This window comes from Macrobrachium rosenbergii, chromosome 10 (assembly GCF_040412425.1).
Source record: "Macrobrachium rosenbergii isolate ZJJX-2024 chromosome 10, ASM4041242v1, whole genome shotgun sequence".
Taxonomy (NCBI): Eukaryota; Metazoa; Arthropoda; class Malacostraca; order Decapoda; family Palaemonidae; genus Macrobrachium; species Macrobrachium rosenbergii.
The window spans coordinates 5,246,937-5,264,030 of record NC_089750.1 but is presented as its reverse complement, the minus strand read 5'-3'; the positions used below and the strand labels follow the sequence as shown (position 1 = coordinate 5,264,030).

General features: G+C 36.2%; 2 protein-coding genes across 2 annotated transcripts in view; both read right to left on the bottom strand.

The window, feature by feature from the left end:
• Positions 1-17,094, bottom strand: part of lwr (lesswright) — a 235,742-nt gene that overhangs the window by 135,576 nt on the left and 83,072 nt on the right. The gene's annotated exons all lie outside the window — the stretch shown is intronic.
• Positions 1-17,094, bottom strand: part of LOC136842446 (uncharacterized) — a 209,249-nt gene that overhangs the window by 114,848 nt on the left and 77,307 nt on the right. The window lies entirely within an intron of this gene.

Sequence of the window (17,094 nt, the reverse complement as noted above, 5' to 3'; positions counted from 1 at the left end):
GTTAGTATAGTGCCTACACTCTGAGGTACATCTTCCAAGAATTAATGGTAAAAAGAATAATAATTGACACTTTGATCAGAAACCTCCACACCCCATTTTCTTTGAAAATGCGCAATAACTCTTGGGTGTGTTGCTATGAGCTCAGTAGCTCATGTCGACTATATATCAAAACTTGAAGAAGAAGAAGAAGAAGAAGAAGAAGAAGAAGAAGAAGAAGAAGAAGAAGAAGAAGAAGAAGAAGAAGAAGAAGAAGAAGAAGAAGAAGAAATGGGGGAGGAGGGGGGTCAACAGAAAACGGGACTAGAGAAGTTAGCTTAATGAAGAAAACTCACAAAAAAAAAAAACAGAATACCTCCTACGGAATGACTGTGAAATATGACAACTCGATAAAAGTAGGGGACAAAGCTTCGGAAAAGGGGCACAAACTATGAAACAGTGGTGGTTGAAACATCATTTGTAAACACCAAGACCGGAAGCTACACCAAAGAGAAGGAACTGAGGGGTATGTCTGAGTAACCACAGTGTAAATTCCCGCTGGGAACTAAAATCCCCGCTGGGAACTAATAGCAATATTAGGAATGTGGCCTGACTGAGGCAGGATAGAACACAAGGATGGTTGACTGTTCCCTAACATAACCAAATCAAATTAAAAAGAAAGTTTGCAAATGAGACTGTGGAAGGCCAACTCCATTGGATACTGCAGGACCAAAAGTGTGAAAATTTTATGCAATAAGTATGAAATAGACATAGAACAGCTGAAGGATTATGAACATATGAACCTGAAAAGAGAAATTACAGAGAAAATTACAAAGGATATTGACCAAACACAAGAGGTAAAGGGAAATTAAACGAAAAACCAGAGAGTGATAGAAGGAAGTGGTGGGGGTCAGTATCTTAATCAACGGGGAAAAACATTGCAGTTTAAATAATGGAAGACACAATAAACAAGCAAAGTGTGAAAGAAAATTTCAAAGGAAACTAAACTGATGACCTATTTTGCATATAAGAACCTAGAGCTGTTAAAAGAGGCGTAATAGAAAAAAATAGTTATAAACGAGAAGCACTGAAAACCGAATTTTGGCCGCATGAGGAGTATGATAGCCTAAATAAGATGCATACTATTTTGAAAAAAAAATGAAAAATAGGTTGGGACATATAGAAAGATACACATAGAAAATACAGAATAAATGCCTAATAACTATAACTGCTCTGCATTTATCCCAAAAGGACAGTTGCCAACAGATGATTAAGTGGGGTGAAATGTTACGAATGAGGAACCAGGCCTAGGGAACCATGACGACGAAACCAATAATTAATAACTAACAGGCAACAACAGCAGCATTTTCTATAATAATAATAATAATAATAATAATAATAATAATAATAATAATAATAATAATAATAATTTTTATCATCATCATCACCTTCATCATCATACGGCATCTTTAATATGTGTATTCTCCAAAATAACTAAAAAAAAATATTCCATGAATATGACACGTATTAATTTTTATGTATGATAGCATTTCATATTCTTATCAAAATCCAGTGATAATTGTTGGGAAAACGGTTTGTTCATCATTTTTATACATAAACTAATGTTCAAGCGCATAAAAAGGAAATTTTTAAATTTTTGCTCCAAGTTGAGGGCAAATAACGTTTTATTATAGTTTACCATCTTATGACGTACAATTTTCATTTTCTCACAGCACCGACATTCATAGAAAATGTAACTTTAGCGATGACTGAAACTTATATTCACTCGACATTCCGAAACACAAATACCAAACTTAAATTTAAAATAATTCAAAATGAATCATAATAAAAACCACAAAAGTAATAATGTGGTTTATATAGCCAGTCAACACATACGTTAAGCGCTCCGCAATCCCTGGTAGAACTGACATTATGTCTGACAGACATTTTTCAATGAAGAAATATATTTGAAGAAATATGGTCAAAACTTATATTTTCCGGCCAGTATTCTTCATAGTTAATTATTTATTTGCTGCAACACAGTGCATCTTGTTACAAACAACATCTACAGTCTACTGGTCTTGTATTCAGCTCTCTTATGTCAATAAGATGCTACTAAATCGTGTAAGTTACATTTAGTTGTAAATAACAAAATGGAATATTTTCTAACGGGCAAGAGAAACCCTTGTTTATATTTGTTGCTTTGATCATAAAAATAAAAATACCAGAATAAGAACATCAGTGTAAAATAATAAAAACTCGTTTTCGTTATGGTGTGGAAAGAAAAACGAATTTTAATTTTAAAAATGAACGTTATTTTATTTAACTTTAACGTGCAAAAATACGTAAATAAAAAAATAAGAAAATATCCACAAGTGTATTGTTTCATGAAAGATATATGAATGAACTATATATATATATATATATATATATATATATATATATATATATATATATATATATATATATATATAATATATACTGTCAATATTTACAACCAGTGTCATTTTTTCTATATATATATATATATATATATATATATATATATATATATATATATAACACACCACTACCCATATCTTCATCAAACATTGCCATATAGTGACACTTTTTAATTTTCTCTCTACATATGAAGAGATCTCACTCTCAGTCCAACATAGAGAAAACGAACAGTTTAAGTATTCAACTAAATTCATCTATCATTTATTCAAGTCTACTTCTTTTCCTTCCTTCGTTATTTCTCTATATTTTTACTAAAAGATTCAACCTCAACGTCAGTAGTTCCTATAAGTTTATGCCAGCCTTGAGAGAGAGAGAGAGAGAGAGAGAGAGAGAGAGAGAGAGAGAGAGAGAGAGAGAAAAAACTATCTCTTCCTTTCTTACCTACGTAAATAAATGGGTCTACCTTAGCGTGCGTTCAATGGATAAAAAAAGCGAGCAAAAAACCGACTGGGGTAGAAAACCATACATGTCATCTAGACGTGTTCTTTCACTCGTAGATTTCACAGAAATTTGTCTTAGCTGTACGTTACTCTCTCTCTCTCTCTCTCTCTCTCTCTCTAGGCGTTGCTAGGGATCCTCTCTGCCAAACTCCTCCCACAAGTAAATAATGAAACAAAATACAAAAACGGAGATATACAAAGTAAATAATAAAATAATATGCAAAAATATAGATATATTAAGCGAAAAATATGTTAAAAGAGAAAGCGAAATCAAATTAAAGGTCACATATACAGCGTACCGGCTACGGAGAGAGAGAGAGAGAGAGAGAGAGAGAGAGAGAGAGAGAGAGAGAGAGAGAGAGAGGAGAGAATTAGGTGACGCCCATACACTTCCGCTCCCCCTATTTCTCTTTTTCTTTCTCTCTCTCAGTTTCACACTCCCGGATGGGATGATTGTATGCACGTGCGCGTATGTGTATTTACTGAATACATTATAACACATGCGCACAGGTCTGTATGTATGTATGTATGTATGTATGTATGTATGCATGTTTATATATATATATATATATATATATATATATATATATATATATATATATATATATATATATATATATATATATATATATATATATATATATATCTGTATATATGAGGCTATCAGTCGAGAAACATGCCAAGCGCCATCCTGGGTCAAAGTTTTTTTAATTTAATTTATCATATTTTTAAATGGCGCTTGGCATGTTTCTCGACTGAAAAGCTCATATATACACATGTTAATATAATAATATATACTGTAGGCAGATGAATATTCTAAATTAACTGACAAAAAGCCATGCTTCTAGAGTTGAAATAATTGCCTGAAATTTTCAATGTCTCTTTTCTGTAACTTTCGCCTTTTCAGAAAAAAAGCAGAAAAATTCTCAAGTCATAAAGTTAACACAACCAAATGTCTGATCTTGAAGGACGAAGCAGCATCTTTTAATACTTAAAGAATTAAACAGAAAAAAATCTTTCTAACATATCTCCTACTTATTTAAATTTTTCAAATATAATTCTGTCACGGAATTATACTGTGTTTAGCATACCAAATACCCGAAAAATCTCGAAATCACAGCCTAGGAGTAATTAGCACTAATACTTCCTGTGGTCAAAATACTCGGGAAGAATTACTGATAGGCCTATTTGGAAGAACTTCCATTGTATGAGGCCCGAGTTACCAAAAATGGCTTTTAATACTTTCTTTTTTTTCCATCTTTTTTTGGATAATATTATAAGGAATTCTACAGGTAGATACAGCTTTATCTTCGAGGCCTCCTTAGTGTTAAATAAATCCTGGCAATAACCTAATTTAAAAGGCCATTTTAGCGTAACCAACATCATTAATATTATCTGTTAAGCGCACGCATTCCATTCACTCTTTCATAGAGCCAGTAGCTTCGTATTTCAAAGAAGAGAAACCTATTTGAAAAAATGAATACACAGATGTCTAGCGTTTGAGAAATTGAAAAAAAAATTACGTGCACAAAAAATAGCATTAGAGAAATGCACAGTTACATAAAATAGTAACTAGCATTTGAGAATTGTAAAAAAATTCAAAAACAAAAAATAACATTAGAAAAATATACAATTACATACAATAATAACTGACATTTGAGAAATTAAAAAAAATATATATAAACAAAAATACCATTAGAAAAATACGCAGTTACAATCAATAATAAATAGCATTTTTTGAATTTGAAAAAATATATAAACAAAAAATAACAGAGAAATACACAGTTACGTACAACAATAACTAGCATTAGAGAATTTGAAAAAATAAATAAAAATAGCATTAGAGAAAGCGAACTGAGATTACTACACACACTGAAACATTATTTGCGAGTTTTCAAGACCACGAAATTATAGTTACGTTATCTTACGAATTACTGAGACAAATTATATATCGTTCTGTGTTGTGAGCACTCAGATAGATAACATACTATTCGCAAGCAGGCACAACTCACTGTAATGAGAGGTTGAACACTCATAACATAATAACGGTGTTTAATACTTCAACATAATTATGCATATGAATTATGAATCATAAACATTTAACTTTAAATACGGCAAAATATGATAGGATCCTATAATATCTGAGGCTCGAATTGCCCACCATTCCACAGTAACTGAAACAAAAATTGCATAGCATTCCACGATAATCATGGCAAAAATTTACAATTTTTGTGTAATTAGGGCCAAAATTATACAGAGCATCCTTTAATAATTGAGACATCCTTAGAAGCCATAGGAACCAGTGTTTAGAATCGTAATAATCTAATGACTTGAAATGATGCCTATACAAAAACACCCCAAATTGTACTTTTTTTCTGTTTTTATAAAAATAAATTCCAGAAACAAAAGCACTCCACTGATGTATCATCAAATTATTATTATTATTATTATTATTATTATTATTATTATTATTATTATTATTATTATTATTATTATTATTATTATTCAGAAGATGAAACCTATTCATATGGAATAAGCCCATAGGAACCACTGACTTAAATTTCAAGCTTTCCAAGAACATGGTGTTCATTAGAAAGAAGTAACAGAAGGTAATGGGAAATACAGAAAAAAGAGATCACTTATTTAAAAGGAAAAAATTAATAAAAATAAATAAATAGACAAATAAAAATGCAAGTAAATGATTAAAATGCAACTTTTCAAAAAACAAATAACTAACGCCTCTCTCTCTCTCTCGCCATAGTTCTTACAACTATGGTAAACCACTGCCGTATCTCTCTCTCTCCCTCTCTCTCTCTCTCTCTCCATAGTTCTTACAGCCAAATAAAACCCCTTCTCTCTCTCTCTCTCTCTCTCTCTCTCTCTCTCTCTCTCTCTCTCTCCCTGCCCCTTGAAGTCGCATGACCGGGCCATGTGGACACTGCATGCCGCACTCATGTTGGCAATCATGTTATTTCGGACTGCTAAAGTCATCTTCATTTGCGGAGCGTGAGAAACGGAAGTCCTTCTTTCATGTGAAAAGATGTCATAATCTGGACGATGCTCGTGACTGCGAGGATGATGCAATGAGAGAGAGAGAGAGAGAGAGAGAGAGAGAGAGATAATGCAGGGGTTTACTATATTTGTAAGAAATTTGGCCAGAGAGAGAGAGAGAGAGAGAGAGAGAGAGAGAGAGAGAGAGAGAGGCAGGGGTTTTATATATTTGTAAGAAATATGGCCAGAGAGAGACAGAGAGAGAGAGAGAGAGAGAGAGAGAGAGAGAGAAGGGGGAAAGGGTTTAAGCTATTTGTAAGAACTGGCCAGAAAGGAAAAGGAAGGAAGGAAGGAAGGAAGAGAGAGAGAGAGAGAGAGAGAGAGAGAGAGAGAGAGAGAGAGAGAGAGAGAAAGGGCCTATTTTGATAACGTCGGAAGGAAGAGAGAGAGAGAGAGAAAAAAAGAGAGCCATAGAGAATGGCAAAAAGAAACAGGTCGTCGTAAGGAAAAAAGGAGCTATGAGAATGGCAAAAAGGAAAGACTTAGTACGGTTGTTTGAGAAAGAGAAAACGGGTCCGGCGAGAGAGAGAGAGAGAGAGAGAGAGAGAGAGAGAGAGAGAGAGAGAACCAGAACAACAGCATCCCAAAACAAACGCGATCTGTGCAAGGACTTCCATTATGGTGTCATAACTTCAAGATAAAAACGTGAATGATCAAACGTAACACGTTGCCCAAACGTCGAGCACGACACGGAAGAAGAAGAAGAAGAAGAAGAAGAAGAAGAAGAAGAAGAAGAAGAAGAAGAACAAGAAGAAGAACAAGAACAAGAAGAAAAAGAAGAAGAAGAAGAACTTCAAATAATCCTTCCGGGGCAGATAAACATATCGCTGCCACCGCCGTAAACAATCGTAGAAGATTATAAAGGGGTGGGAAAAAAATTGTTTTTAATGCGTTTGGAAGAGTGCCTTCGTTCTGATTATTTTTACAACGGATATTCCTGGCCATTTTATTTTATTGCTGTCTTGATTGCTTCGGAGGAGGAGAAAGTTCTTTCTTTTTAAGATCCTTCTGTTAACTAAAATTTTGTTTACGGACCCACTGTTAATTTTAATAGGAAAAATTCACCCAACTTTTTAAATATAATTCCGTAGCTTTTCAACCCAGAAAAAATTAATTGTTGAGATTTAATCATCTTGAACAGATAGACACACACACACACACACACACACACACACACACACACATATATATATATATATATATATATATATATATATATATATATATATATATATATATTAGATATACACACACATATATGTATATATGTATATTAATATATAAATATATATATACATATATGTTTATGTATATATGTTTTATATATACATATACATATATATGTATATATGTATATACATACATACATACATACATATATATATAAAATATATATATATACATACATAAATATATAACTCTCTCTAAGTATCATATATCAACTGGGAAACTTTGAAATATGTTTAATGAGGTGAAATTAATAATAATAATAATAATAATAATAATAATAATATTAATAATAATAATAATAATAATAAAAATAATAATAATATTCATTTACATTGTCAACCAACTACAAGATGAACAGAGAGAGAGAGAGAGAGAGAGAGAGAGAGAGAGAGAGAGAGAGAGATAATTCCCATGAGCCCTCGTGAATAAAACAAAACCCATCCTTGTGCAAAAAAAAAAAAAAAAAACACAAGTCTACTGGCCTGAAAGACGCGGAACCAAACCGGCGTCTAAATTAAACTCGAAGCTTCATCGTCAACCCCCAGGAAATGATCGGGATTCCTGGGATACTTCGGCGAGGAAGTAAAAAAAAAAATAAATAAAAACAAAACAAAAAAAAGCTCCTAAACTGGTGTCTTTGCTACAAATAAACCTTGTTTTCACCTCACTCTTAAGGTGAATCATTACTTCTTCCTTTGTTTGTATCTGATTTCCATTTAAATAAGGCTTTTATTACGTCTAAAATAAAAAGTATGAAGTACTGCTAGGAGTGCCAACATGGCGGAGAAACGTTCCGTTCAGGTGTGTTTGCTACAAACCTTGATTTCATCTCGCTAGTTAAGGTAAGTCACTACTTATTTTTATCTTGTTTCCTTTAAAATTGTTCATTTAATTGTGTGTTATCTCCTTTTAAATTGTACTTTTAAAGGTCTGAAACGCACGAAAAAGGAAATGGTATATAAATAAGTATTACGGGGAGAAAAACTACCCAGCCAGGAGTACCAACATAACGGAGAAACGTTCGAAGGCCTGTTTAGGTGACTTTGCTAAAAATAAACCTTGATTTAAGCCCGCTTTAGAGGTAATTACTTCTCCCTATCATCTGCATCTTATTTACTTTTAAAGCATGCTTTTAATGCATCTAGTAAGTGGACCCTGGTATAAACAAGTACTACGAGGGAATCCACAGAGCCAGGAGTGCCAACATGACGGAGAAACGTTCGAAGGCCTCTTGCTGTTGTTGCTAGCCCTGCTCGGCTATACTACGAGAGAGACGCCATTTTTAGACCAAAAATAACAGTTTACGCGTTTCCTGACAGTACGTGACGTGACCAAAAACGATTTCTCAAAACACGGCGTTACTTTCTTCCATTTCTTCGACATCTATGGGACGAGAGGAGTCTAAGCAAGGCGTAGATTTGAACTTCACACACACACACACAAATATATATATATATATATATATATATATATATATATATATATATATATATATATATATATATATATATATATATATATATATATATATATATATGATTCGAATAAACGTATAATATATCCTTTTCAACAACCAAAAATGCGGTGCCCTGCAGGCATTACTTGAGGTTCTTTGCAGCGTGCCTTCGGCTCCTAGCTACAACCCCTTTCGTTCTTTTACTGTACCTCCTTTCATATTCTCTTTCTTCCATCTTACCTTCCACCCTCTCCTAACGATTGATTCATGGTGCAACTGCCAGGTTTTCCTCCTGTTACACCTTTCAAACCATTTTACTGCCAATTTCCGTTTCAGCGCTGAATGACCTCATAGGTCCCAGTGCTTGGCCTTTGGCCTAAATTCTATATTCAGTTCAATTCAACAACCTAAAATAAATGTACACAACTGCCAGTAAAATCTAGAAGCATGTCTCATAATTTATACAGGCATCCATTTAATTCGCAATGAGCCCACTCTTCTACTAAGCCTTGAAAGTTATATAAACACAACATCCCAGAGACCTCCCAGATATCAACCCACACATGGGCGTTTGTTATGATAATAATTATTGCGTAAATAATCTAACATTTAAATGGAATGCGACCTAAAATGCCATATTAATTTGCATACGTATTGCGATAAGTGGAAAGGGGAAATGGAGATGAATAACAAAAAAAAAATAAATAAATAAATACAACAGAGATAAATTTGGGACCGCGAACCTCCGCCAAGAATGAGCAATCCACTCTCCCCTTTGTTAGAAAGTCCCTAATTCAGAACCGGATCTCTTCAAAAATTCAGTCACTTTGTTGGCAGTAACGAGCCAACTTTTGGTCAAATTTCCGTTAGATTCCACGCATATGTTTCTCAGTAACCCCGTTCACAACTAAAAAAAGAAAGCAACTGAGAATACAATCGAATAACAGATATCATACTCCAGTACATAGAGAGACGCATTACATAGGAATTCCTCTCCCTTCTATATGACTTAATGACGTCGGATGAAATACCAGCCAGCGAAAACGACGCGATCTAAATGCCCTCCCCGTCGCGCGAATTAGGACGGGTTCGGCACGACACGACGGAACAAAAGCGTCGGCTGAAGAGGAAGTTGTCATTATGTCGTTACCGTGGCGTATTATCACCTCCATAATCCTGAATCAACTTTTGCGCTCGCTGCTTCTCGCCGGGTTCCTCCGCGCCCCAATTCACGGCCATTTTGACGCTTGAAAGAGGGCGTGTCCCAATGCTTTTTTTTTTAGCGAAGAAGGAGCGTGTCCCTTGCTTCCTAAATGAAGAAGGGGGCGTGTCTCTCTGCTTCTAACGAAGAGAGGAGTGTCCTCCTGTTTCCTGACGAAGAGGGGAGTGTCCTCCTGCTTCCTGACGAAGAGGGGAGTGTCCTCCTGCTCCCTGACGAAGAGGGGAGTGTCCTCCTGCTTTCTGACGAAGAGGGGAGCGTCCTCCTGCTTTCTGACGAAGAGGAGTGTCCTCCTGCTTCCTGACGAGGAGGGGAGTGTCCTCCTGCTTTCTGACGAAGAGGGGAGTGTCCTCCTGCTTTCTGACGAAGAGGGGAGCGTCCTCCTGCTTCCTGACGAAGAGGGGAGTGTCCTCCTGCTTCCTAAACGAAGAGGGGGCGTGTCCTCCTGCTGACTAACGAAGAGGGACGTGTCCTCCTGCTTCCTAAACGAATAGGGGACGTGTCCCCCTCCTTCCTAAACGAAGAGGGGACGTGTCCCCCTCCTTCCTAAACGAAGAGGGGACGTGTCCCCCTCCTTCCTAAACGAAGAGGGGACGTGTCCCCCTCCCTCCTAAACGAAGAGGGGACGTGTCCCCCAGCTTCATAAATGAAGAAGGGACATGTCCCCCCTGCTTTAGGATCCTTAGCGAAGAGGGGCGTGTTTTTTCTTCCTATACGATAAAGGGGGCGTGTTCCCTTCTTCCTAATCGAGGAGGGGCACGTCTCCCAACTTCCTAAATGATGAGGGGGCGTGTCCCCTTCATCCTTACAAAGAAGGGGAGTGTCCCAAATTTTATAAACAAAAAGGAACCGTGTCCCTACTTCCTAAACAAAAACGGGGCATGTCTAATGTTCCTAAATAGAAAAGGGGCGTGTCCGTTGCTCCTAAACGCAGAGGGGCGTGTCCATCCTTCATACATGAAAAGGGGCATGTGTCTTCATACACGAAAAGGAGGCGCGGCCCTGGTTCCTAAACGTATAGGGGGCATGTCTACTGCTTCCTAAACAAAAAGGGGCGTATCTCTCCTTCATAATAAAAGGGGCGTGTCCCCATCTCCTTTACGAAGAGGGAGTGTCCCGCCTTCATAAAGGAAAAGGGGGCGTGCCCCCTGTTTCCCAAACGAAAAGGGGGGGCCGTCTCCGAAAATACATTTGTTTTTCTGCCTACTCTTTAGGGAAAAAATGGAGCGTGCTACAGCATTCATCTTTTCAAGAAGAATGGAGGCGTGTCTCTAAATTCATATACATTCCTGCCAGCTTTTTAACCAAAGAAAGGCGCGTCCCGTAACTCAAGTTTCAATCAAGTTCATCATCTAACTTAGAGTAACATTCTCGCCCACTTTCAAGCAATAAAGGGGCGTGTCCCCAATTCAGTAACACTTCCGCCCACTTCAAAAATAAAAAGGGCGTGTCCCAGACTTCGGTTCCATTCCCGCCCACTTTTCAAGCGGTAAGGGCGATCGTCCCGTAACTGAGGATTCCATTATCATCCATCTTCAGCAAAATTGGGGCATATTCCTTAATTTGGTCACATAATATCTAAAACCTTTTCCCACAAATGCAGTTAATTATTTTAACCGAAAATGAATTTCCACGCCGATGACCAACGTTGTTGTCACGACATAGGTATTTTAGTCCCGCCCACTTTCCAATCTGCTTGGGGGCGTGTCACGTAATTCAGTCTTATTCCAGCCCATTTCCGACCCACAATGGGGGCGTGTCCCTTAATTCAGAAGCACATTCAAGGCCACATTCCACTCAATTTTGTTATGAACTTCAAGTGATAAATTCCTTCTTCCGCTTTTATCGCTTCTACTCGTTATCTACTTCTTCGTCTTCCTGTTTCTCTATTCGTGTTTTTTTATTACGAGAAATAATCATAAATCAACCCCAAACGATAAACTTGCAAAGATGATTCTTTTACATTTATTAGTTCAAGAGAAGTGAATTTTCATAACTATGTATATAAGCTTTCAATGATTTTCAGTGAGATTTGAGAATACTTGAAAGAAATAAACTTTTACTTTTTAAAGTCAGTTACAAGAATAAATTACCACTTTTCACAATAAGATACAGATAACTTTGTGATTCTAACAATAAAGTCCAAGAATAAATCAGCGTTTTTCAAAATAAAATAAAGAAAAAAACTAGTGCTTCTGACAAAAATGTACCAGCACCTCTTTAAATAAAATACAGAAATAAACTTGTGCTTCTAACAATGAATTCCAAGAATAATCCATCTCTTCTTACAATTGGATACGGAAATAGACCTGCACTTGTAATGCATTACAGAAATAAACCACGTGTTATTAAGAACACATTTCGGGACTACATACATTTTATCAATGCACTACATTACTACCCTAAAACAATTATCTTGCATTTTACTAATTTATTTATATTTCTACGTTTATTTATTAATTTATCTTTTTTCTTTCCTAATAATAGATATCATCTTTCTATATTTCCTATTACCTTCTATTGCTTCTTTCAAATGAAAACTCTGAGGGCTTCTTGAATCTGAGGAGGGGCTTATCTTCTGAATAATAATAATAATAATAATAATAATAATAATAATAATAATAATAATAATAATAATAATAATAATAATAATAATACTGAATTAACACTAAACTCTAACTCATTCTTGGATATCAAGTGAATGGCCCCGCCAGGCTTGTACCATAAGAATAAGGTTCATCTTCTGAATAATAATAATAATAATAATAATAATAATAATAATAATAATAATAATAATAATAATACTGGATTAACACTGAACTCTAACTCATTCTTGGATAATATTATCAAGTCAATGGCCCCGCCAGGCTTGATCCATTAGAGTAAGGTTCATCTTCCGAATAATAATAATAATAATAATAATAATAATAATAATAATAATAATAATAATAATAATAATAATAATAATAATATAATAATAATAATAATAAGTTAACATCAACCTTCAACTTATTCTTACCGAAAATGGAAAATAACGTCAACAGAAGAAGCTTTAGGCTATATATAACAAAACTCGCGTCACCGCTGAGAATAATCTATTCGACAGAGTGGAATCACAGATTGGCCATGGTGGTGATTCACGAAAAAAGAAAGGGAAAAAAAAAACAGAAATAGGAATCTCCCTCTTTTTTTTGAGGACGCGAGGAAGAAAGATTCTCCCATGAGTATGCATCGGAGGTTTTCAAGGTGGAGAGAGAGAGAGAGAGAGAGAGAGAGAGAGAGAGAGAGAGAGAGAGAGAGACAAAGAGAGAGAGAGAGAGTCGTAGAGAGAGAGAAATAGCTACAGAAAACCCTAAGATTTAGAGAGAGAGAGAGAGAGAGAGAGAGAGAGAGAGAGAGAGAGAGAGAGAGAGAGAGAGAAATTCCCCAAGATATGAGCAATGAGAGAACAACTGATATAGACAGACCCCACAAAAACGAGAGAGAGAGAGAGAGAGAGAGAGAGAGAGAGAGAGAGAGAGAGAAATTCCCCACGATATGAGCAATGAGAGAATCAACTGATATAGACAAACCCCACAAAAACGAGAGAGAGAGAGAGACAGAGAGAGAGAGTCGTACCAGGAAATAGCTACAGGAAGACTAAGATTTAAAAGAGAGAGAGAGAGAGAGAGAGAGAGAGAGAGAGAGAGAGAGAGAGAGAGAGAGAGCCAGAGAGAGATGAAGTATTTTCCGCCAGTTTAGGCACAAGGGAACCCACTCAGAAATGAGCTTTACGAGGAAACCGGTGCGTTTTAGCCTAAAGTAAATAAATCCAGTAAACTAAAATCAACCAGGTTTCAATTTACTTCAATTTCACGAAAGATGGAGATTCACTGACATCAATGAGAGTGACTGTTTTAGAAATTACGTAATTTATCAGATTTTCAACTTTTATTTCCTTCTACAAACATTTCACAGAACTGACCTCGGTATTTTATTCCAAAGGCACTGTAACAAACTAAACACTCACAAATACATTTTTGCCCTAATACTGTATCGAGAATGTGATAAGCAGAGGCAGCTGAATAATCATTATGTAGATATATATTATGTGCATATATATATATAAGAAATTTTATCACACCGTGATTCATATACAATCATGAAGCTATAAAAATGTTGTTTAATATCAAATTCACGCTACTTCGAGAATGTCCCCGATGGGGCATTATCACCGAAGGTGAATTTATAGGTGATAAATGGATCGTCAGTACTGCCGGGTCTCGATCCTCGACATAATTACCTTCCAACAACTCCAGTCGACGGTCTACCCACTGAGCCATCAATATATATATATATATATATATATATATATATATATATATATATATATATATATATATATATATATATATATATATACACATACACACACATTATATTATATACACAAACACACACATATATATATAGACTTGGTGTACAGTACATGGCGACATACTACCGCATGGTAAAATGGTAAGAAAAGACATCCCATGATAATGGTATGGTGCTGAATCGGCCCGCATGGTATTCCACTCTTCCCTCAAGGGAGGGGAGGAGGGGGAGGGGGGATGGGGAGGAGGGAGGAGGGGATAGAACACAAAAGGTGTTCAGGGTGAGAACAAACACTTTGATTGAAAGAGAAAGAAAATATTACATTCATTCGGGTAAAAAAAAAAATAGGAAAAAAATCTTAAATATACGAAACGATCGGTTGTGCTTTCTTTCTGGGAAAGTTTACTTTCACCTCGTAAGGAAACTATTTTCTCTTCCTTTCTTCCTTTCTTACTTTCGTTCTTTCTTTCTTTGCGTTACATGAAACCATTTGCTGTCGATTACGATACAAATTATTAAGTTACGTCAAAGAGAGAGAGAGAGAGAGAGAGAGAGAGAGAGAGAGAGAGAGAGAGAGAGTCTGTAACCACCGAAATAAACAAATCCTTTGAAGGTCTTCATTTGAATATGATCTTACAAAAATTAGATCTGATGTATGTTAATTACCCAACTCTTTCTCCTTAAACAAAATATTTTTCTAATTCTGATAAAAAATAAATAAATGAATCGTAGTGTCAAATCCACACAGGAAACAAAACAACACTGCCTTGCGTTGGGAAAGATTAAGGACCGGAAGATCCCCATAATAATAATAATAATAATAATAATAATAATAATAATAATAATAATAATAATAATAATAATAATAATGCAGCTCATGGCCATGTAATAGCCTAAAATTATAGAAAGCTTATGTAACAGAGGCAATACAATGCTAAACAGCTAACAAAGAAGAGAAAAGAATTTAAACTATTTCTTTAATAATAATAAAAATAATAATAACAAAATAATAATAACAATATAATAATAATAATATTGCAGCTCATGGTCATCTACCCTAAAAATACAGAAAGCTGATGTAACAGAGACTGACAATACAAAACAGCCAACAAAGAAGAGAGAAAAGAACTTAAACTATTTCTTTAATAATAATAATAATAATAATAATAATAATAATAATAATAATAATAAATGCGGTACAGGACAACCCACATCATTATAACATGATCGTGAATGGCGGTTAGTGAACCAGGATGAATGGAGGGGGGGGAGAAAGGTGACTGCTTTTTGGCCCTTTTTGCGCGGGGTTAGAGGGCTGGGGGTAGGGGGTTCGAGTCAGAAAGGGAAATAAGCCTACTGCATTAAAGAAGTGCCCTTATCGGCCTAACAGTCTGACGTCGATAGCGCTAAAGAGAGTGGAAGACGTGTTCTTGAGAGAAAGGCTCAGGATGGAGGAATATTATGGCACTGATGGGCACAACACCCTACTCTAAAGACCCTACCCTCCGTATGGGCATTGAGAAAGTTTTATGAAAGTTACATGGCTCAACTCCCGTAGTTCAAATTCTTCAGAGTGGATTGGAATATAAAATATTGGCCAAAGGACAAACTCTGGAACCCATGAGGTCATTCAGAGGTGAAAGGAAAATTGAGAGTAAGAAGGTTTGAAAGGTGTAACAGGAGGAAAACCTCACAGTTGCACTAAGATGCAATTATTAGAAGAAGGTGGAAAGTAAGATGGAATTAAGAGAAAATGAACGGAGGTACAGTAAAAGGTATGAAAAGGGTTGCAGCTAGGGGCCAAAGTGACGCAGCAAAAACCTTTAGTAATTATGCCTACAGTGCACCGTGAGGGGTGCAATAACGGCGGTATCCCCCTCCGGATTTCAAATTCTTAAGAGCAGTACGCCAGTCTGCGCACAAAAACATAACGCCAATCCCTACAAGCTTAAATGTTTGTTCAGAGCCAGCTGCCAGCCAGCTAACGTTACGCTCAAGTGATAAAAGTCATGACATTTCTGCAGTTCACGAAGTCGATCAAACCTACTATACGAGAACCGAAGCACCTGAGCGTTCGTTTCATCGCCGAGATCAGAAAAAGAGATGAACTCAGTCTCACACATCAGAGCCCTGATTCAGCGATAGAAACAGACACTGGACCGTCATAACTTTCGTTACCGAGTGTACCTCAAGCGCCGTATTTGCATAAAAGCATGTGTGTGTGTGTGTGTGTGTGTGTGTGTGTGTGTGTCAGAACAACACCTCGTCTGAAGGACTATTTCAATAATTAATCACCACTTACTGGGGCGTTTGTTCATATCCTGGCATACCAGTGCATTCTTGAGCTGACTCACTTGTCGGGCAATGTCTAGGAATGAAAAATAATTGACAAGTTAAAAATAAGTGTACCTTAGTTTAACCAGACCACTGAGCTGATGAACAGCTCTCCTAGGGCTGGCCCGAAGGATTAGATTTATTTCACGTGGCTAAGAACCAATTGGTTACCTAGCAACGGGACCTACAGCTTATTGTGGAACCCGAACCACATTATGACGAGAAATGAATTTCTATTACCAGAAGTAAATTTCTCCAATTCATCATTGGCCGGTCGGAGAATCGAACGCGGGCCCAGCAGAGTGCTAGCCGAGAACGATATCAACCCATCCAATGAGGAACTACAATAATCGACAATCCTTTTTTTTTTTTTTTTTGAGGATGTTATGTTTCTGTATGCGCATGTGTACGTGTGTGTATGTATGTGTGTCTGTGAGAGAAGAACCTCAATGGGATGCTAATTACCTCATCGAGGGCCTCCCGTTTTTAATTATATGGTGGAAAATCTCTGGAAGAAGTACTGATCGCTC